The sequence below is a fragment of the Amblyomma americanum genome, chromosome 4 (genome assembly GCF_052857255.1).
Source record: "Amblyomma americanum isolate KBUSLIRL-KWMA chromosome 4, ASM5285725v1, whole genome shotgun sequence".
NCBI lineage: Eukaryota > Metazoa > Arthropoda > Arachnida > Ixodida > Ixodidae > Amblyomma > Amblyomma americanum.
In genome coordinates, this window is record NC_135500.1 from 104,522,830 (window position 1) to 104,544,394 (window position 21,565).

Here is a 21,565-nt window from a genome sequence, read left to right on the forward strand (position 1 = left end):
AATTGAATTATTTCGAACTGATGTACAGGATGGCACATTATTTTTTTTATCCTTTTGAAAACTTGTATTTTTATCGCAATCGTTGTAATGACCCATGTGTATCTGCGAGATTTGTTCATCGATGTAATCGCATGTACAAGGGGCCAAGGCCTCGTCAGGAACTTAGCGTTTAGCCTTGGCCTCCTCTTAGGCACTGTCTGATAAAAAAAAGGAAAAGAAAGGTGGGTAACCTTTCCGTCCACACCAGCGAAAAAGCAGCAGGCAGTGGCACAATTTTTGCACAGCGGCCGATTTCCTGGTGTTGTTGGCCGCATCGATGGAACCCTCGTTGCCATCAGTCAGCCCAAAGGCCTCAGCTCTGGTGAAACGCAGGCATTAATAACCAAAAGGGCTACTACGTTCTAAACACGATGTTGGTAAGCACTACAAGTCTCTCCACTCGTTAAAACAAAATCATAATTCGCGAATTTCAGCCTCCTGCATGGATTGCGTGCATTTGTATGCTTTATTTTGAATGCACTCAAAATCTGAGTGAGGAAACGTCATTTACATTGTCGGGTAACATGTTAACGATAATTATGAGAAACAAAATCTGCCGACGTTTCCGCATTGTTTTCTTAATATATTGCAATCTGCGTCGCAATACGGTTATTGAGGCCCCACATGAAAACAGTTAAAATCGGTGTATATAACAGGAATACTCGGCAAGGCAACATATAAAAGGCATAATTTATTTTAAGAATAATGTCACCTTCACTATCTTTGCAAAAAATTAGCATGAATAGATATTAAAATTATGCTCATATCTTGTTCCAACAGTGTGCTGTTTTTATAAAAGGCATAATTTATTATTAGAATAATGCCACCTTCACTATCTTTGCAAAAGCTTAGCATGAATAGATACTAAAATTATTCTCATATCCTGTTCCAACAGTGTGCTGTTTTTAGGAAAATTTCAGAGTGCATTAGAGCCATGGCTGTTTTTTTGTACCCATTAGTTTTTCTACAGCATGTGTCAATCTTTATACTGCCTTTATATATTTGCAGGTCTCAGATTCAGAACTGAGAATGCTCGCTATTGATCCGCGGCGACCAGGATCCACTCACGATGCCTTTTGCTGGAAACACTCATTCCCGCGGAGGAGAATTGCCGAACAAGGGCTACTTCGTCCTGGTGAGTTTCTGCTCGGTGAGCAGTCTTATCCGAAGCAGGCAAATGCAAAGACTGAGGACGGTTTTATTTTTACAGTTGACAGTGGCTACCCACTTGAGCCTTGGCTGACGACTCCTGCGCCTAGCCATCCAAGCCTCCAGACACCAGAGAGGGCTTACATCCATGCTCACTCTTCAATGAGGACAGCTGTGGAACGCTGCATTGGGGTGCTGAAATGCAGATTTCGGTGCCTTCAGAAGTATCGAACTCTGTATTAAAGCCCCAAGCGTTCGGCTCCCTTTATTGCAGCATGTGCAGCGCTCCATAACCTGTGCCTTGAAGAAGTTGATATTTTTGATGGCTCATGTAGCAGCGACTAAAACAGCGAAAGCAAGGATATAGAGCAGGAGGATGACACTGCTGCACAAAACATACCAACATATTCCACGCGTTCCACACTAACAAAAGCTTAGGCAGTGCGGAGCCACATTGTACATTTCTTCTCCCTACCACGCCCTCAGCACACTGCTTATTTGAGAAGAGTGCGTCAGCGTGCGGTAAGGCAGCTCGCCAGGCAGAGACGACACACCTGACATTGATGCATGCGCTACGGTTACTCAGATCTGTATTCATAGGCAAAAGTAGTGATTTTTTTAGGCTTATGCAATGTGTTCACAGCTGGTAAAGAAACAGTAAAAAAGGCAGGCCATCCAATTTTGATATCCTGTGATATGTCATGATAAACAATGTCAGGTGGCTTTCCAATAAACTGCAGCATATATGGTTTGGCTCAGTTTAGGGGTTGTACTTCCCCAAACAATTTAGTTTTTGAGAGAAGCCATACTGAAAGGCTCCACTAAATATTTTTTAACGTGCACTTACGTCTCGTGCAGTGCATGGGCCTAAAATATTCCGCTGCCATTGAAATGCGTTCTTCGTGTGTACATTTCAACCCACGCCTTCCATATTACCTGCCGAGCACCATATTCACTGAGCCTCCGCAGCGGTGACAATTTATAGGTCATGCATAGCATATAGTTGAATACCATATTTGTGAGGTGCTGTTGCCTTACCGTTACCTTTGCTTATTTTCATTCCATTTTTTTCTTTAAGAAGCAGTCAGGGCGACATCAGCTTTTTCCAAGAATGTCCTGCTTATGCATATGTTGTCGTGGTGCGAGAGCGTCGGTAATGTTCAGTTCAGTAACAATTTTTTCCGAAAATTTTTTGCAATTTGTTTTTTTGATGTTTTCATTTTTATTTTGTTTCGCGCTTTTAGTGCTTATTACTGTTGTCTTTTTCTATTTTTGATTTGTATCCTTGTGTTTAGAACACAATTTCATCTGTACTACGCTCTTTCCCCTGTGCACACCATATATGGGGCCCCAAACTTATTCAGGTGCAAAAAAGCACCTTTTGTTCGGAGTCGATCAGTTTCGGTATGAGGAAACTGAGAATAAACATCAACAACTTCAACCTCAATTTTCAGCATTATGACTTGTTTCCGGTCCTATTTGCCTTTTGCATATCAGTTATACCATTGTAACAATAGCTGCTATTAGGAGACCTAACACAGCTGCATAGTTAGGTGTGAATAATAGACACTGAAAATAAAATCTTGCTTGTGGCTATTTGTGATGCACTGAGCCTCTTCATCAGTGGTTATCATCGGCACAATATTAGTAGAAGTGAATAACATTGCTGCAAAATGTGCTGGACTGAATTATTGAGACAGAGAGCATTCTTGGTAGCCAAAGTATATATCACATGGTGCTTCTTGATGACTTTGATACTTATAAAAAAATCACAGAACTTGTCTCTACGCAATGGCTAAACTCATAGAGTATTTGGCTGAGATAGAATAATGTTGTGAAAGAAAATGTTATAATGAGCTAAAATAGCAAATTGCCGTTATCATTGGTTGCACACTGCCCAGAGACTATCACATTATACAGGATTAACAATGCAAAATAAGGGTACTAACAAGAAATGTACGCTAAATAATCGTGGCTGTTTTGGGTAACATAACATAAAGACATGCAGACAGCAAATAATGAAAGGCAAATATTCTTGCCTGCACAAATGAAACAATTGTCTGGAGTAGCTGGTTTGAATATAATAGCAAAATAAAAGGGTGTAAACCAAAATGAACAATATTGAAAGACCCTTGTCTACACGCAAAAACTTCAGTTGTCTGGACTAGCATATAAGTAGGACGGCAAAAGTAACATTTAAAAAGAACGTTTACAACTCATAATAACAGAAGTGGAATAAAATAAAAAATCCATGACGCTATTTAGCTGAAGGTTCAGCACTGATAGGGGCGACGCTGGACAGCCACTGCACTTGCTGCAGTATGAACTGCCCTGTATTAGCCAGCCGCTCCACTGGAGCAACAATACGAGCCTGGTGTGCAAATTCATTGGCCAGTGCGTTCTCTTGAATAGCTGCCATCCGCTCCAGCGCTGGGGCCTGACATGCTTGCGAGTCAGCCAGTGCCTCTGTAGCAGCAGCCAGGCGATGCAGGGTGGCTGCATGGCCCAGTATTGTCTCTGCGTCTCGCTGGAAGCTTGTCCCAACTGCACCCACCACGTATTTAAGCTGCCGTTGTTCCTGTTTGCAGAATAGCACTGACAGTTATATTACTCTTTCTTGCTAACAACCATGCAGTAAATGAAATATGCACATACAGATTTGATTTCAGCTCACAACTCTAAAAACTTTTGGTAGCCAGCAGCAATTTCTGGAAGGAAATCTTCAGAAGCTGGCCTGAGCGATGGTGTGCACCGCTCCTGTTGCTTGCTTGTCCCTAAGGATACCCAAAGAAAAGACATTGTTGCAGCGCTTCACCTATGCGGTCTAGATCTGATCATCAGATAGCTGCTTATACAGTGGCATGTAATAGGGAAGCTTGATATCACTGGTGACGAATCGTGTGCATTGCTGAACTTACGTGACAAGCTACTCGTTCCGGGTTGATCTCCAACAGAAAGACGTGACGGAAATCGTCGCAGACGTGGAGTGGCTGGGTCAGCAGGAGCTGTGATGGGCTGCACAACAGTTGGTGGAGTGAGCTAGGGGCTTAGAGCATGCCCATCCAGGGAGTGTGGAGAAGACGGCAGGCTGCTATTCTGAGCGCACAATGCCACCACAATGAGCAGTGGTACTTTGACTCCACGGTCTGCTTGAATAACCTCAATAAATAATATATGATTGTAGCAAAGTGTAAAATGAATGAAACCCAAACAGGCTACGATTACGACAAAATATATTTTGTTAACATGTCACTCAACCCAACATTTTTGAAATGCATGCAGTTCAATTTTTGAAACTCAAACTAACTGTATCAATTATGCATTGCGTAATCACCCTGCAACGTGGGTCTGCATAAATAGTCTCTCCAAAATTCCTGTGCGCTGTTGAATACATACAGTGTTTAATGATAATGCTTAGGGAACTTTGCACCTGACTATATGTTTATTACTGCCCCAAACAGAGGTGGATCCACGGTGAACTGAAAATGGGGGTTTGAGAAGAAGACGAAGACCTAGTGGGCGGCTACGAGTCTTCTTCTAGCTCTGTGTTTTCGCTCTTCGCGGTCTTCTCGCGTGTAACGAGGGGTCGGACAGTGCCCTCCGTGAGACCGAACGCTGACGACGCTCCTACGGAGAAATTCCCGGCAAGGTGGGCGCCTTCTCAAGTGAGAAAACACAACCGGAACCCTCAGGGGCAAGCTAGGCTTAGCTCGGTGCTGCCGAGCGAGGCCACGCTACGCGTCTGCATGGATTCTGCGTTGTCGACGACAGCTACGCGGATGCCCGCTGTGTTGCCGCCTGACGCAGCCTCCACGTCTACGCAATCGTCACCGCCTCCGGGCCTCCAGACTGCGCCGTCTTCCGATGCTACGACTTTGGCATGTCTGCTACAACGTCTCTGTACCAATGACACTCCCTCAAGAAACTGTGCCCGTCGCGCCGGTTCAGTATTCCTACCTGTGATAAATATGAAATGTGGCAAGTGCGCTGCACGCACTCGCGCGCATGGGGGAGAGAAGACGACGAAGGAGGAGAATACAGATCGGCTCGACCGTATGTTACGTGTACTTTTTCATTGCTAATTATCATTACTACGATACAACATATTTTGGCGACGAGGATGCTGTTTTTATTCGGGACCTTCACGTGGCCTGCTCACCATCCGTCATGAGCTTTTCTGGGCTTCAGCCACCACCACCCTTCCTGCCGACTCCTGGTCGTCCTGCCCTTCCATGGGAGCAATGAGAGCTGGCGTTCCGGAATTACATGCTGGCCTCTGGTGCCTTTTCTCTGGGCGCGGACAGGCGGAAGGCCATCCTGCTGAAATGCCTCGGACTGGAAGGTCAGCGCATTTTTTATACATTGGCGCCGCCGTCGTCCACTCCAGCGCCTACAGCTGTGGCTTCGCACTCCGGTGACGAGGCGCCCCGCCTTGACGAATTTGATGCGGCGATACCCATCCAGTCGGAGCATTACAAATCGTCCGTGAATGTAATCGCCGCACGTCATCGCTTTCGCCGTCGAGTTCAGGCTCCAGGAGAGACAACCGATGAGTACGTCGCTGTCCTTCGCAGCCTTGTCGGCGACTGCGGGTTTTGGACCAGGGCGGACGATATGATCAGGGACCAGCTGGTGGAGAAGACCTCGAGTTGCCATCTGCGTGAGCGCCTACTCAAGGAAGGCTCCTCCTTGACTCTGTCGCGCGCCATGCTCCTTGCTCGACAGTGTGAGCAAGCTTCCCGGGAAGCCAGGGAATTGGCTGAGGAGGACGCTCCAGTACATCGTGTGAGATGCGAGCGCGGATCGAGACAAACACCACCTCAGGCCCATTGCTGCAAGTGCCAAAGTCAACCAACACAACCTGCTGCTGCAATACCAGAGCGCATGTGCTACCGCTGCGGTTCTACAACTCACCTAGCGAACAACCCTGCATGCCGAGCCCGCAACCGCAAGTGTCGTCGGTGCGGCAAGGTGGGCCATTTCGACTCTCTCTGCAAGTCGTCCGACCGTCCTGTTCAAGTTCAGCAAGTTGCAGATACTGCTGACACATCGTCGATGCCGGATGGCTCTAGCAGTGCGTCTATTCTCAATGTGGAAAGTCAAAAAAACGGAATTTTCGCCTCAGTACTGATTGAAGCCAAGTTTATCCGCTTCCTGATTGACACCGGCTTATCTGTGTAAATTATTTCTGAAGATCTATACCACCGATTCTTCGCTAAATGTTTCCCGCTTAAATCAACTGCAGTTCAACTATTGGACTATTCTAAGTCTCGGATTATAGTCCAAGGGTGTTTTGTTGCCACAGCAAAGTTCCACGACCGTACCGCCTGCATCCTGTTGTACGTTGTCTCGGGAGGCACAACGCTGCTGGGCCTGGATTCCATTGCCGCTCTACAATTAAAGATCAAAGGTGCATCGTTGGAATGTCTTTCCATGACACCTGATACGCCTCTGTTACCTCCTGAGCTACGTCCACACTTCGAACATCTCTTCTCCAAGGAACTCGGAGTTGCTCGTGGCTACGTGCACAAAGTCAGAGTGCAGGATTCCGTTTCTCCTGTTGCTTGCAAGCTCCGACGGCTGCCGTTTGCCATTCGTCAGCAGGTGTCCGAGGAACTCCAGAAGCTTGAAGCTCAAGACATCATTGAACGGGTCGACGCTTCCAAGTGGATTTCACCCATAGTCGTGGCTCGGAAAAAAGATGGCTCCATCCGAATGTGCGTCGAATTGCGTGAGCCGAGCAAGGCTACTGTGGTCGACAGTTTTCCTTTGCCTCAAACGGAAGAACTTCTACATAGCTTGGCCGGGTCACAGCGTTTTTCGAAGTTGGACCTTGCTTCGGCTTACCATCAAGTACCACTTAGCCCTGAGAGTCGGGAATTGACCACATTCATTACCCATGATGGCCTCTTCCGCTTCAAACGAGTGTGTTTCGGCCTTGCTTCGGCGCCTTCGGCTTTTCCGAAGATGATGCACTTAATTTTAAAAGGGTGCAAAGGTGTCCTCTTCTACATCGACGACATCATAGTCCATGGCACCTCCCGACAGGAGCACCTGACCAACCTTCGTGCTGTTCTCGAGCGCCTGTCCCAAGCCGGACTCAAGCTCAACCGCAAATGTGTCTTCGATGTTCCGAACCTCACTTTCTTGGGGCATGTTGTCAGCGGTGAAGGACTGTTTCCGCTTTCTTCTGCCATCGAGGCGATTACGAAGGCTCCGACTCCATCTAACATCAGCGAGCTTCGCTCCCTCCTTGGACTTGCGGGTTTCTACTCCAAGTTTATCCCGCATTACTCCGACGTCGTTGAGCCTATGCGCGCCTTACTTCGAGGCAGCGACTCCGCCTTCACTTGGACTGCTGCTGCGGATTCAAGCTTCAAACTACTGAAGTCCATGTTGACGTCATGTGACGTGTTGCATTTTTTTGATCCTGCCCTTCACGTGTTCGTAACGACTGACGCTTCCGGATATGGCCTTGGGGCAGTGCTTCAGCAAGACAACGGTCATTTCCTGCAAACCGTTGCGTTTGCCTCCCGTACCTTGACACCCCAAGAAAGAAAGTACTCTGTTGGTGAACGTAAGGCCCTAGCTTGCGTTTGGGCGTGCGAACGGTGGCACGTGTATTTGTGGGGCCGGCCTTTTGTTCTACGCACCAACCACAGTGCACTTGTCATTTTGCTGTCGACGAAAGGAACGGGCCATCGGCCGTTGCGAATTTCACGTTGGTCGTCTCGCCTGTTGTGCTACAACTACACTGTAGAGTACCGCAAAGGCAATGACAACTCTGTTGCGGATGCTCTGTCTCGCCTTCCCTTACCGACCACATCGTGCAGTGAGCCCAGTGAGTTCGACGCCAGTGATGACGACTTCGTCTGCCTGCTATCGCCAGCCGTGACTCTACAAGAGCTTCAAGAGGCAACCATCAGCGACGCGGCAGTTTCTCAAGCCATTCAGTTTACATCGGTGACATGGCCGGACAAGAAATCCCTACCGGAGAACCTTAGGCCATACTATCTCCTGCGCTCGGAGCTGTCCGTCGTGCAAGGCGTCTTGTACCGAGGTGACAGGCTCGTCGTTCCCGAAAGTTTGCGTCGACGCCTCATGGACATCGCGCACGAGTCACACCCCGGGATCAGCCGCACGAAAAGTCGACTGCAAGAGCTCTACTGGTGGCCGAGAATGGACGAGCACGTCGAAGAAATGGTACGGACATGCGTCGTGTGCCTGTTCTGTGACAAATCGGCTCGTCCGGTGGCAGCTCCTCTGCAACCTGTCGCCTTCCCAGAGAAACCTTAGAATAAGGTTGCCATTGATATCGTGGGGCCTTTCGACCAAGCTCCCAGTGGCTGCCACTTCGCGATTACTTTCATGGATTATTACAGTAAGTGGCCAGAAGTTGTCTTCGCTGATGCCATCACAACTCAAACCGTTCAAGAATTCCTGCTTGGCCTCTTCGCTCGTGAAGGTTACCCTCAAGAGATTGTCTCTGACCACGGACCTCAATTTTCATCGATGGCCATGCAAACTTTCCTTCGCGAACGGGGGATACGCCATTGCTACTCTTCAGTGTACTATCACCAAGCTAATGGACTCGTTGAACGATTCAATCGAGTGCTTAAGTCCTACATTCAGCTAGCTCTGTGCGAGCGACGCGACCTACGTGCAGCGATTGTGGACTACCTCGGTGTCTACCGCTGTACGCCCCATGCCACGGCAGGAATTGCACCAGGTGTCCTACTTCATGGCCGGTTGCCACGCACAAGACTTAACGTCGTAGGACTGCCGGATCAGTCCTTCTCAATGGATCCGACAAAAGCGCTTAAGCTTTTGCGGCAGAGGCTTGACGAGAAACAAGCGCAATACAAGCTTTATGCGGACCAGCGGAGTGGCGCACAGTGTCGTGACTTTCATATTGGCCAGTACGTGCGTGTCCGCAAACCAAATGTGCGAGGCAAACTGTCAGCTCGGTTTTCGGAGCCTCGGAAGGTTGTGGAGCAGCGTGGACCTGCATCTTATCTGCTGGATGATGGGCGAGTGTGGCACTCGCCCAAGTTTTCTGCGGTTCGCCCAGCGGTTCCTCAGCTCCAGCGGCCCTTTTCGCTGACATTTCGCCGCCTATCGACGTCAGCCGAATGCCGCCGCCCAGTCCACAGTCCGGAACCGTGGTCCAGGGTCCTCCTTCGGACGCGCCTTCAATCCATATGATGCCAGCCGTTCCGTCCGCTCCGGAATCGGCAGCCGCTCCTCAACCCTCGTGTAGTAAATCCACAGCGGCAACTGCGGCTTCACCTCCTGCGCCGCCTCGCCGAAGTACTCGCAAAAAGAAGCGGCCCGCATGGTTCAAAGACTATGACATCCACTAGACATTTTGTTTTTTTTAAGTGCGGCGGAAATGTGGTAAAGATGAAGTGTGGCAAGTGCGCTGCACGCACTCGCGCGCATGGGGGGAGAGAAGACGACGAAGGAGGAGAATACAGATCGGCTCGACCGTATGCTACGTGTACTGTTTCATTGCTAATTATCATTACTACGATACAACACTACCAAGGGCCGTCACCAGCGTCTGAGCCTCCTCCACAGATGCCTCCCGTGAGTCAAGGCTCTCTTCCGCCTTCAGCGAACTCGTTCCGCGTTACCATCAAGCCTACATTTTGCTTTGATATGACTGCCATCCCTGCCCGGAATGTTCAAGCCACAATTGACCCCACTCTTGGCTCTTCAAACTACTGCGGGTTTGTCGTTCTTCGCCCATCGAACACCATCACGGTAAACTTTCCATCCTTGATGGACGCCCAGAAAATGTGTGCAGTTACGCGGATCCCCCTAGATGGCAGCAAGCGTGTCCCGGTGCAAACATATTTTGCATCTGGTCCTGACATCCTCCGCTGCATGGTTTATTATGTCGACAGCGCGAGCCCTCCCGAGGAGGAGCGCGCAAATATTCGCTGCTCAACTCACGTAGTACTGCAAGCGGGCCTATAAGGCACCAGGGCTCATACCTGCTCATCCTGCAAGGCCCGTTGACTCTCGCAAAGTACCTTACCTACTACGGTGCGATTGGGAAACCACAGCCCTTTAGACCTCGTCGTATTTTTTGTTATCACTGCCATAAAGAAGGACATATGCAAAATACCTGCCCTAATTCAGCAGCTGTGGCCAACATGAATGAACCAACAGTTCCTTGTGCCCTGTGTAAATCGCCGGACCATGAAATTCGCTCCCCCGCTTGTCCAAAGAAGACGCAAGCCAAGAAGTTTCACAAGTCGCCTGCAAAAATGAATGTTCCTACAAGTAATCGCTTTGCAGCTCTCGCATGTGACGACGACTTCCTTGAACTTCTTTTATCTTAGCCCGCTGCTCAGCATACGTCTCCTCACCACCGTACATTTGCACAAGCGGCTCACCTTCCCGGATTAAATGGCACGCCAAAACGTCCAGTGCATCCATCACATGTGGATACCACAGATGAAGACACAGCGTTAAACATTGCAGTCGCGGAGGCTCGCCGACGACTAGACGAACTCACCCAACGCCGGGAACAGCGTCGTTCTCAATCCTCTCGACGAATTCTAATAATTCGGGAGCAATCATCAGAGGAATCACCTCCAGTAAGCACTTGGCCACAATCAGGTGCCGACCACCTGATTGCCGTGACTACACCGACAGTGGATAAGATAGCGCTTATTAAGCAGGTGACATCCCTCATCGTGGAAGCTCTTCGGCCTCGTCATGGATAGCGCATCATCATCTATGGCTGTGCAGTGGAACTATCGAGGATTCGCTAATAAAGGCCTCTGAAGTGAACATCCGCCTTCGCGACGGAAAGCTGAAGGCATGGGCGTTCCTACTTCAAGAGCATAATGCACTTTCACGCCTTTCAGGTTTCTGCGCAAACCATTCACCCTCTATCCCTGATCGCTATTGCACCGCCTCCTCCCTCAGCCCAGGTAAATCTTCAATTTATATTCACAGTTCAGTTCCACACACACCGCTCGACCTTTCACGAAGGTGCAACACACCTCAAGAGGTTGTCGCCCTTCTAGTAAAACCTGCACGCACACCCCTTGTCCTAGTTTCTTTTTATAGTCGTCCTGGCTCCGCATCTTCCAATCTGGGATGGGTTCGTTTTCTACGCTCTACCTACTCGGGTATCCTTATTCTAGTTGGTGGTGACTTCAACGGCGCACACACTGCGTGGGGTTACCCATCGGATTCCTCAAGGGGTGCACATATCCAAGGGAGCTTTTCGGAACATTCTTTTCAACTTTTAAACCACCCCAAAACTTCTACCCGCTCATGAGATCGCCCTTATTCACCTGATTTGACTTGGCAATTAGGCCCCTGTAACCCTCGTTGGGCTGTTGATTATGATACTTGGGGTAGCGATCACAGTCCTATTTTTATCTGCCTCACGCCTACTCGTCTACAGAAAATACGCCGCACTGTACGAATAACATCATGGGACTCTGTACGCGCAGACAATCATTTATCTACATTCAGCCCTTCTTTAGCACTGTCTATTCTCTCTGCTGTTCTCGCTACTCACACTATTACCACTACTGTAAATGAAGACGACCCAAACCCGGACATGCATCTCTTGAATCGGTGGGCTCTTCGTCGCCAGGCGGATCTTTACGCTACTCGTCACCCCGATGACCCATCGGCTCTTTCTACTCTTCACCGCGCTACCGCACGGGCGCGGCGCTATGCAAAGCGGCTAGGCAGGCAACGCTGGGCTGCATGGTGTGCCCGCCCGTCCTCTACGCAGGGCAATCGACATCTTTGGATAGTATTTCACGACATGGAGCGCCCTTCTCAGGTTGCAGATTACACAGAGAGCATTCGCTTCGCGCTAAATGTGGATGAGGACACATTTGCACAACAAGCGGCCCGTCAATTTTTTCCAAACCATGACTGCACCGCTACGTCTCCACCTGACTTATCGGTAACAGAGCCCCCCGATGGGATTACTTCTGACCTCACCATGGCAGAGCTGCAGGCCTCCATCGACCGTTTAAAAACTACTACTACTCCCGGGCACGACGGCATACCTAACTCCTTATTCCGTAACTTGGAAGGGAGGGCTTTGCAAACCCTACTTGATACTTTTAACGAAGTGTGGCTTTCTGGCGTCACGCCGGGAGACAGGAAACATTCTATGGTGGTTCCAATACCCAAGTCCGGTCAGCCTCAAGTGTCTCTCTCGGTCCTTCGTCCAATTTCCCTTACGCTTACCATCTGCCAGCTTTATGAAAACATTCTAGCCGCACGCTTTTCGCGGTGGCTGGAATCCCATGATTGTTACCCAGATTCTCAAATTAGTTTCCGCCCACAAGTTGGAACGGAGGACGGCCTTGCTACTTTGGCTGCTGACGTGCTTGACCGCTCTCCACAGAGACACCTTGTACGAACCGTAATCGCTACAGACATAACAAAGGCGTATGATAAATTCCTTCACTCTACCATTCTTGCCTCCCTTCAAACTCTTGGTCTCCTTCACCGGTTCCTCCTCTCCATTCACGCCTTTTTAGCAAATGGAACCTTCAGCGTGCGTGTCCACGGAATGCCCTGTGGTAACTTCACTTCCAATAGAGGAATGCCGCAGGGCGCCGTTATCGCCCCCACAATATTTATTGCGGCTTTAATTCCTCTCGTTCGAGCCCTAGAGACCATCCCTTCTATCCGCGTACTTGCGTATGCTGATGATATAAGCTTGTGGTGCTGTCATCCAGATGCGTCTATTCATGAGTCGGTCCTTCAGCACGGGCTGGATGTATTGACATCTCGCCTCCCACCTCTGCGTCTAACACTCTCTCCTGCTAAATCATGTTTCATTCGCATTGCATATAAAGCCGACTTACAGAGAGCTCCCCCTATAAATTTTACGTTACATAATTCTCTGATTCCTGAGGTAGAAACTGTTCGTATTCTTGGTCTTCTCCTCCATACATCCGTATTCTTGATCTTCTCCTCCATACATCTGGGACTGGCACCCCGTGGCTGACAGCCACCCCTAAATCGGCTCACGTTTCTCTAGGTCTGATTCGTCGCATAGCTATACGCTCTGGTGGCGCACGTGCTCATACGGCCCGCCAGCTTGTGCGCTCTATCTTTCAGTCACGGATAGTATATCAGGCACAATTTCAATGTCTCACCCGCAGACAATGGGACTCCCTTGAAGCTATCAATCGTGAGGTTATGCGCGTCATAACTTATCTGCCTCGTTTAACACCCATGCCTGTGCTACAGGAGTTCACCCAACTTAATACACTCAGTGAACTCATCGACCAACGGGTGCCAAATAAAGCTCGAAAACAGTCTCTCCAACTTCGTCGTTTAAAGACACTTCCTCCGTGGTAATATTGCCAGCTCACTGTCAATCGCCCCACTGTTTCTCTGTCGGTATCAGCAACGTATGTGCCTGAAGGGTACATATTGTACACAGATGCATCACATTCTGTAGAGACGGGGAGTTACTGCTGTGTATAGTCCATCTCATCCACATCTCAACTCTCGCGCGACGTATACTGCGGATACGTGCACTCCCCAGTCATTGGAACTTCAAGCCATTTATAATGCCATTGCTTCCCTTCCGCTCGTTCCAACATTCAATACAGTTAATATTTACAGCGACTCCCGCGCCGCCCTTAAACAGCTTAAGGCTGTTCGACGGACATTCCACATGTCACAATCATTTCATTTACTCTGCGCAAAATATCCATGTCCTGTGCGCATACACTGGATTCGCGGCCATGCCCAGGATCCACATAACATTCAAGCGAATGCTATGACTTATCTTCGCACATCAGACGACCCGCCACCTTCCCCTCTTCCCCCAGATGCTTTCCTGTCTGATGTTTATGATTCCAAAGTTCTGCGCCAGCGAACACGCGCTCTAATTCCTCCGTGTTCGCACCCTCTCCCCCGTAGTCTTACTCGGCAGGAGGAGGTATCCGTGCGCCGGATTCGGGCAGGGGCTGCTCTGACACCATCTGTCCGTCATCGGTGGAGTGCCAAAGATCTGCCAGCACCTGACAGCTCCCCTCACTGTAGCGCTGCACTGGACATTTGTGATGTGCGGCACTTGTTCTGGACGTGCCCAGTGATGGCTGCTATAAGAAAACGGCTCCTCAGGGAGGTAGGCCTGGGGTGGAACCGTGAAATTGACTACGTGAAGTGGACTAGGGACAACCATTTCATTAGCAACCTCTGCGACTACCTCACCTCAACGGCTCTTCACTCCTCCTTTTAACTTTCTATCCCGTGCATTCTTTCCCCCTTTCCTTTTTCCAACTTATGCCTCATGGCTCACTTCTCGATTAAAAAAAGAACAGAAAATTACTACTAATGGTATTTTTTTGCAAATGCCGTAAAGGGGACAGAGAATAGCAACGTTGAAAGCATACCATCAGTTCACCAAATAGTTAAAACGTACTCAATGGACTAAGGATCGTGAGCACTTGCAACGGAGTCCATTTACTTTTGAAATAGCTTCTCTAATTATGCTCTCTGTTAGGAAATATGCAGTTCATGCCGAACACACCTCTTCGAAAAATGCGTCACACACGCCTACTGCACTTTAGCGCCCGACAAGGGCGAGCATGTGGCCTCCCAGCCCGCACAGAGGGCCGCTGCTGGTACCCCTAGGAGTAAACGAGCCGCTTGTTACGCAAAAGCAAAAGTGCACCTGGATCATCGCGCTCACCTGTGTTCAGCGGCCGCGATGCCTGCGTCGTGGCGGGAGATGTACACTTCTTTTTTCCAGAACTGCCGCAACTTGTCCGCTGTTTTTTTTGCTGGCCCCTCTGCATTTAAAATATCTGCGAGCTCCCGCCACAACAGCGCTTTGCTTGCTTTTGTCATTTCTGGCGTCAAAACAGATGACCCTTTCACGATCCACGGGTGTTCCTCCATAAACTCCCGAAGCAGAGTACGCTGTCGCGGCGAAACATGGCGGCCAAGATGCCGGCGAGTTCCTGCTTCTGGTATTACGAGCCTTCTTGCCAGAAACGGAACCAAAGGCAGACGAAAGTTTAACGCGCGCCAAAAAAAAAACGTTTTTCCAGACGGCACCGCGCGCGCGCGTATGCGACACCATCTACCGAGAGAAAAAAGAAACATGTACCAAAAGAAACGTCAAACTGGTTCTTTACTGTATTCTCTTGCATGTACTGCGACGTCTTATTAAATAATATGTACTGCCATTTATTTCTAATAATTGATTTCTTTTGAAAACAACCTAATTTTTAGTGTACGGCCCCCGAAAAAGCCAGGCAGTCGTGGGCCGGGCTCCCGTGAGGTCGGGCGCTCGCCGATTGGCCTTTGGCTTCCCCTTCTTTCTCCTCCCGTAATTCTCTGTCGTCATTTTGACGTCACTTCGAAAAGGAATGGTTCGGAGACGGAACCGAAGCGGAATCTGGCTTCTGGAATCCATGAACTCAGAGAACCTGCCACCCACCCTCGTCTCCATGAGTTCGCCCGCAAAGAATGTCAGAGAGATAAAACGGGTTCATGGCATAATCAGGTTAAGGCGTCGTTTCCTACATTACTTCTTTTTCTTTTTCTCGTGGCAAAGTTTAGCCCATTCTTTATCCAAAATTGTTCCGAGAAGATTGAAGAGAAGTTTATTGACCACGGGCCTGGAAGGGACTGGTATCCCTCGCAAAAACATAGGCACAGAACGGCGAGTAATGTCGCCCAACATAAACTAATGACATGCTTTAGCGGCAACCTACTTATGCAAAAATGCACGTTGGCATGAAATGCACAAATACAAAAGCAATAAAAGTCCAAAAGAGTTCAAAAGAGGGTCCATACGGGCGGGGGGGGGGGGGGGGGGCAAGCACGCGGGGCATGCACGCACAACACACCGCGCACAATCGCCGCACACAAGAAGCGCACAGCACACTCAGTATGGCAGGAGCTGCACGGTGACGCGGCCCCTGCTAGTGTTGATGAACCGGGTGCTCCACCGGCGTAGGAATTCTTCCTCGTCGAGGGTGACCCAGTCTAAGCACGCCTGTTCGAAGAGGCGCGTTCTCACCCTCAGCAACAATGGGAACATGGCCCGCTGAGGTCGATCCTGCAAGGAAGCCACGCCTCTCTGGCGCCACAAAACAAACGCACGCACACAGAGCAGAAGCTGCACAAATGACTCACGTGGCCGGGTGCGGGAGTTCAGGGAAACAAAAAACATACGCGACATGAGCCGCCAAAACGTTCTAGCCACCACGCAGTCCAACTTGGCATGCTGCAGGGTTTCAGTGTCGCCACACTGAGGACACCGCGAAGAAGGGGCGATGCCCCACGCTGCAACACGGACTCCCGTGGGCAAGACACTCCAGCCTCGCAGCCAGCCGAAGTCACGAACGTCTGGTGGAAGAGTGCCAGACGTAAAATCTCGCCACCGCACCCGCCTGCTCCGTTCGAGCCGTTCTGGAGTAGCCTCCTGGATAGCGAGGAGCTCCCAAACAAGGGAGGCCTGTGTCTTAGTGACGTCGACCTCGGGCAGAGCGGCTGTGAGGCGGAGGAGCGCGCCAGCGACGGTCTCCGTCTTTCGCGCCCAGAAAAAAGCGCCACAAAGTGTGGCCAAACGACGCATGAATGTGCGCGGCGGACAGGCAACGCGAGCTGCGTAGAAGAGTGGCGCGCACACAGATGATCTGATTACAAAAGCGCGCTCAGATAGCGACAAGCGAAAACGCGCTGCCACTGCGAGACGTCGCTCTGCGGTCGTTCTTAACTGCGACCACGACTCGCGAGCTACCTCTCCTGAGGAGAGGAACACGACGCCAAGGACCTTAACCGCCGAGACCCACTCAACGTCGCCCAGCAGGTCTGACGTAAAAGCGCCAAAGCGCAGAGCTTTGCTCTTGCCCCTGTTAAGCAGGGCGCCGGACAGCTCGCTGTAACACGCAAAAAGCCGTAAGAACGCTGCGTAGCTGTCCTCGTCTCTCAAAAACAGGGACACGTCGTCAGCGTACGCGGACACCTTCACCTGACCTTGGCAAGGCAAAGGGAACCCGCGCACCGATGGACACTCAGTTACGCGCCGCAGGAGTGGGTCTAAACACAACACGAATAGCAAAGGCGACATGGGACAACCCTGTCGTATGCCGCGCTCGATATTGAAGGGGTCGCTCAACGAACCGTTAAAAAACAACCGAGCTGTATGGCCGGAATACAACTGTGCTAACCACGCCACGAACTCGGACGGAAAGCCGAAAGCCCCGAGAACTCCAAAAAGGTAGCGGTGCTCAACTCGGTCGAAGGCTTTAGCCTGATCAAGTGAGACGAAACAACTCGGTATTCCCGTTCTCGAGGTGAACGTGAACAAGTCACGCGTTAGTGCGAGAGACGAGAACACCGATCGTCCGGGCCCACTGCATGTCTGTGTAGGGCTTATGAGCTCCGCTAAAACCGTACTCAACCTTTTAGCCAGCAGTGACGCCACAATCTTGTAATCTGCATTAAGCAGTGTGATCGGGCGCCACGCCTGCGGGTCAGATGGGCTCCCGCCAGGCTTAAGGATGAGCACAATACGGCTCTCTCTGAAGGACTCCGGCCTCTCGCCGTCCCTGACGAAGGCGTTCATCATCTGGAGACGGTGTTTCTCCAGAACGGTGTAAAACCGCGCATAAAAGCTAATGGGAATGCCGTCAGGGCCTGGAGCTGAGGCAGCGTTCATGCCTTTAACTGTGGCAAAGAGTTCCTCTGAGCTCACCGGAGCGCCGAGCTGTGTGCAGACATCGCTCGGCACCTGCGGCAGCTGGCCGAGAAAACTGCGTAAAGCGACCGTGAAGGAGGCGGTGTCCCACCGTCCGGCCTCAGAAACAAACAGCTGTGAGAAGTGATGCTTAAAAACGGCAGAGATGACAGCCGCGCTGCTGCTCCTGGAACCGTCCGGCAAAACGACCTCCTCCACGCGAACCTGTCGTGTCTCATCAAGACTACCTGCGCGCACCTGCAGCAGCACTGTTTGATTAGACACAGGTCTACCCTGCACTAGTGCCTGACTTGCGGCTCGCGAGGACTGGCGTAGAAGCATGTGATAGCGCGCTTTTAAAAGGGCGAGGTAATCGCGCATGGCAAAGGTAAGCGGCGCGCCGCGCTGCACAATGCGACTACGGGCAAGGGTTGTGTTGATCTCCTCCGAGATACGCCTCCTGCGCTGGCGCCCTTCGCTAACTAAAAGCGCCCGCCATGTCGATTTGAGGTCATCCCAGGTGTTGGCACTTGCAATGTTTCCAACCGGGCCTTCCAACGCCTGTTCAATAGAAGTCACGCTCGACCAATCTGTCAGCAGACATAGATCCATACGCCACGCGTCGACACGGGGGGCGCCACCGCCCATGTCCAGTACTGCTGACAGAGGTCGATGGTCGCTAGTACGTGGGGTGCCCGGGGGAAACGCGAGCACGTCACACGATACTCGCGAGGAAACAGGAATTTGTCGAGACGACTAGCTGACCTGCCCCTCTCCCAGGTAGCACCAAAACTGTCACCATGTAGCTTTACCCACGCGTCAGTCAAAGAAAATTGAATACAAATATCCCGCAGTGACCGTGCCCCGGCTTAGGGTCGCCCCTGGCCTGGACCGCGAACATCACGAACTGGATCTAAAACACATTGAAATCGCCGACTAGAAAACAAGGATAACAGTCCAACAAAAAAGAATCTAACAAATTAAAGAAACTAGACGAATCAGAACGGCGGGCTGGTGCATAGACCACTACCGCCCTGACACGCCTGCTACCCAAATAAAAATCCATCGCAAGTGTGCGACCGTCAATGCCGTAAATGCAGTGCGCGCCAGAGCGAAAAGAGCTGTTAACAAAAACCACACCAACACCGCATGAAACAGAAGTAGTTAACGAAAAAAAAGCATGAACACAAAACCTGGACTTAAAATCGGAGACCTCGCGTGGGTAACGTAGGTTAGTTTCCTGTAAAAACAGGATGTCGACGCCCTGCGCTCGGGCGAAGTGCATCACCTCTCTCTGCTTATCCGGCGACCTAAATCCCTGAACATTCAGGGAGAGAAGGTGCACTAACGCCATGATGGTGATACAGAGCGTCGACGGTGACAGTACTCCTTTAGGGAGCCCCGCCAAGAGCGGAGCTTGGGGCAGACTTTTTTGCCTGGGGCGAGACAGCGCCATCGGAATTATCATCCGCGTCCCTCGCGTGCTTCCCCGCTAGCTTTCCTGTGTCCATTTCGGCCACTGCTCGTAGATCAAGCAAGGTAGATGTACACTGGTAGCGAAGGCTCCATAGACGCCCATTGGTCCAAAAAATGGTGGCTCGTGGGCACTCCAGCGCCCCCTGGATTTTGGGGGGCAAACTACGCAAACATGACGTAGAATGACTTCACGCATACGTATGCTTTTGGCGCGAATTATAAAGCGGTCTTTCTGTAGATGCCGCGTTTTCGAGCCCGTACCTCTCGAAGGTTGCTGCCTTTCAGCGCGTCCCAACCTTTGCCAGTCAAATATGCTCGAGTTCCTGCTAGTTATGGCCTTGTTAATGTGCAATTGGGAACGCAATGAAAGTGACTGGTAAAGGAGGGGCAGCATAGAAATGCAGCAACACTTCCAGACACTGGCGAAGCATGCATGATTCGTAGTGCAAATACTGGTGCTAGTACTTTTGAGAGCTTTTGAGTACAGCAAGGTATGATGCAAGATATGATGCACAAAGCACTGGCTCAAGTGCACAGTTCGCAATAGAGTGTACGGCAAGTATGGTTTTCATAGTTTCATATTCATCGTTTATTGCAGCAACCAAACAAATACAGTCACAAAGAACACCCTTGGCACACAAACAAAAAATACATGTCACAGGCAGCACAAGCAGTATTGTTTAAGTTGGCTAATCATCTCAATAGTAGGACAGCAATATGTAGGACAGCAATACCAAGGCAGGCAATAACTCCTGCTGAGCGAATCCAGTTAAAGCCTCCTCAAAGCCGCGCACATACACGAGGCTGAGTTTCGATACTCCCAGCTGCGAGGGGATCCTCAAATTGGCTTCATGGTTTTGCAAAACTAAACAATGTCGTACTCAGAGCTGTCAGGTAGCAAACTTTGTTCTAAATGGGCCTCCCGGTCAGTAGCGTGCACGTGGTTGCTCCTGAGAGCCCGGTGTGAAGTTCACGTTGGTGATAGTCAGCTGCATGAAACTCACTATAAATTAGAAAAATGTGGGCCTCTTTCGCACACCTCAGCACTGAAAGTGTGTGCCCTGCAGTGTAGTACATAAATACCCCCGAAAACATGAAGCCAAGTACGCACGAACGGGTTACAGCTAGGAAACACGAGCGAACAGCCCGGCGAAACCATATATCGAAGCTATCGCGCATACCTAGAGCAGACGACACTGTCAAGAGCTCACCTGTGAAAGTCCAGCGGGAATCGGTGTAGCGTGACACCAATGGTACTATCCACGCTGTCGCAGTGTACCACGGAGCATCGTTTCTTCACATGCCGCAAGCTCATCTTGAAATGAAGCGCTAAGCGCTTCAAAAGAAGAGCGCGAAGCGTGCAAAGACGGAAAAGACTTCGCACTGGCCGCACACCGAAGGAAACGACAAAACCGAGAAAACTGCCGAGCGGTGCAGCGGGGTGCAAACCTTACCGAACGGTGACAATGAAGCGACGTGCAAGGACGACGAAAACTTCGCAAAAGGAGCATTTTGAGACCGGCGAGCTAAATTTATACGCTTTACCAGGCGCGCCATCGCAGACAGCTGGCGTTAAGAAATCGCTTCGTAAGCTCCCGCCACTGTGGCCGGGTTAGCCGGGTATCGAAACAAGGCCTGCGAAGACGCGCTGTAATGCACCGCACACTCATGAATAGGGGGCAGGTCAAGAGTGTTGCAAAAATACAAAATTTGCCAAGTTTTAATAAAATGACTTACCTCTTTCATAAAACAAGGTGCTAATATATTTTTTCTTTTCTATTGGCAGATTACATTCCAATTTTGTAGCTTTATCATTTCTTTATATGAGTGTTTTGCCCCCCCCATCCTCTGGTTGTGCTGCAGTCGCGCTAAACCACTTTTCGGCCCAGCCTTCGCCACCACTTTAAATCTGCCTTGGATCGAGCGGCTGACTGACCGTCACGTGGTGACTCAGCGTTCTACTCGACGCCGCCGAAGTAGCGACCGGTGTTGGCGACAAGCCGCCACCGGCTGGTTGCGTCTCCTCTCCCTTGGGCTGGGGGCGGGGCGCATGACAGGGAAGGGCTTGGTGTACCGAGGTGGAGAGGGCTTGGCGCTGCTCGCAGGTCAGGTCCCCCGTCAGGCGCAACACTGCACCGCTCACAGACGGCCCGTCCTGATCCGTCTGGGACGAGGTGGACTCAGAGTCCTGGCTCG